This window comes from Xenopus laevis, chromosome 2L (assembly GCF_017654675.1).
Source record: "Xenopus laevis strain J_2021 chromosome 2L, Xenopus_laevis_v10.1, whole genome shotgun sequence".
In the NCBI taxonomy this organism is placed as follows: domain Eukaryota; kingdom Metazoa; phylum Chordata; class Amphibia; order Anura; family Pipidae; genus Xenopus; species Xenopus laevis.
The window spans coordinates 34,824,817-34,827,428 of NC_054373.1; positions in this window are offsets into that span (position 1 = coordinate 34,824,817).

Below are 2,612 nucleotides of genomic sequence, written 5' to 3' on the forward strand. Positions count from 1 at the left end.
GGAACTATTTGTTCCATCTCTCACCTCAGCCTCACCCCTCCGCTCTATATAGAGAGTGGGACATCTTATCCCAACGTAATAATGTCGCAATGGGAACTCTTGAGGTCGCCGCCTCAAACGACCCAGTCGTAATTGTTGTTGTGGCATAGTCTCTACTGCATAAAGCATCAAATCACCTTATAAAGCAAATATGTGTAATATATATATATCCGCCATCCAAATAAGCCAAACAATATAGTGGTAGATATACAAAAGTAAGCAAAGTAATTAGTGATAATGACACCAATTTTTCCTGTGGAGGCCAGTGCAAGATCTGTGGGTCTCACTGTGGCCCAAACTATATTAAATAGTATATTATATAATACTGTATTAGATACTGGTTTGCTGGGTCCCCTGCAGTTGTAACATAGGCTATGGGTACTGTCAGCCTGAGTAATTCTGCAGGCTGGGAGAAGCAGATCTGCTCTGTGCCCCTGATCCATTGATTTGAATCTGATCACACACAGGCCGAGGTCAAGCCAAATACTCAGAATGAAGACAGCCGCTAACAACAGCCTGTGTGTCCATAGCCTAAGGTTATGGACAGATGGAGCATGGGCTCCACTGCTTTTAGCTGAGAGAAGCTTATCTGTTCCGTTCCCCAGGCATGCGGAGGTTGGACAAATAAGTGGAAGTAGGCAGTTTCAGGCCAACCACCAGGCCCGGACTGGCAATCTGTGGGTTCTGGCAAATCCCATACGGGCTGCTATAAGGTGCCATAAAAAGTCAGTATTTAGTGGGCTGGTGGGGGCTTTTTGGGCCTCTGTGTGGGCTGATTGGCCTCTGTGTACCCGAAATGCCAGGGCCTATTTTAATTCTCAGTCCGGACCTGCCGACCACCACTCCACTCAGTGCCTGCATGCACGTTGATCTAATTTAAATCAGCAGAGATGGGGCACGCAGATCCGCTCCTCTCACCCTTAAATGCTTCGCGCAGCAGAACCAACGATCCATCTGCCCACAGCCTAAAACGCCTGAAGCCCAGACATCAGTCCCATTATACAGAACAATTGAAAGGAGGTACAATAATGATTACCTAAAAGAGAAGCTATAATGTAATGGCCAAACGTGGAAAGTGTCAGGGCTGCGTCCATAGAATGAGGGAGTTTCTTGAAGCGACAGTGTTATTGGTTGTAGGGGGCAGTCATGTGCAATAGGCAATGGTCTCTCAGGTTTCAATTGCCTTGATATCACGTCACCTCACCACCACCCCTCCATTCTATATAGTAACAGCTTATTCCAGGCAGCGGTGGCCCCCTTTATGTTGCAAGGGGGACTCTTGAGGTCACAGCATTGGACATCCCAGTCTGATGCTGAGCTTGCTGTTGGGCCAACGGCATATTGGCATAAAGCAGCTAGGTGTGAAAGGCGGTATTTTGGCTGCCACGTCTATCCATCCAACAGTGGAGGTTAGACAGTACTACACTCCCAATGAATCTATTCGCAAACACAGAAAGTAGTAGTTTTCTTACAGTTCCAATGAAATTACCCTGGTGCCTGGTAAAACTTGACATGAAAAAATAAAAAAATGACCAGCATCCAGTGATCAGTCACTAGTCAATCAGTCAATAGTGTGTCCACCCTCAGTCAAAAATAGATAAATACCTGCAACGTGATTGGGAAAAACACAAGAAGGTGTATTGGTATCTTTGTAAATATATATATATATATATATATATATATATATATATATATATATATATATATATATATTGTGACAAGCTGGCTGCTTGTACATGTAATTTTTGAGGGAAATTAGCAATTGTAGGCAGGGAAGCAGAGGATCAGGAGCATAAAGACATGGACACTGCGTCTTCAGGCCAATACATAGGTTTATTCACAAGACTTTTTCCAACATAAAGTCACTGGCATACAATTTATTAGCGTTTCAGCGTCACACATTCAAACTTTTCCCCACTCTAGGGGTACTCACCATACTGGGTGGCTTCCACATTCTGAAATATTCAGGCATCGCACTAAGCCGTTCTGATTTTCGCCTCCTAGGACACAAATTCCCCAACTTCAGGCCTGGCTCACCTTCTGGCAGAACCTCAATCACTTTAGACTCAATCAAATGGTCTCGTCTCCCTCTGCTGTGGAAAGTGAGCGCCAAGATGCGAACTGGATCACTGGAATGGATTGTCTGTTCCTTTCAGAACACTATAGTGCAAATTCACTAACCAGCGAAAATATGCCAGAGCTGGCTTTGCTCACAGCGCAACACTTCGCCAGGCGAAATTCGCCTGGACAATGCTAATTCACAAAGATCCGAAGTTGCGCACAGGCTACAGAACGCTGGCAAAGTTGCGCAAGTGAAAATACGCTCAGCAGTTCAAAGTTACGCTAGCGTTGGCTAATTTGCATACGGTGTGCAGTTAAAGTACAATGGCTGTATATGCTGCAGCAAATACATTGCACTACACAAGGCCAGGGAACCTTAATAAAATTATATAGAGTTGTTATATTGCCCTACACATGTGCCCACAGTTTAGTTTAGGTGTCATATGTTTTCAAATGTAGGGGGGAAGGAGGATACCCCAAAAAAAATTTCAGCCTATCACCCTGTAAAAAGG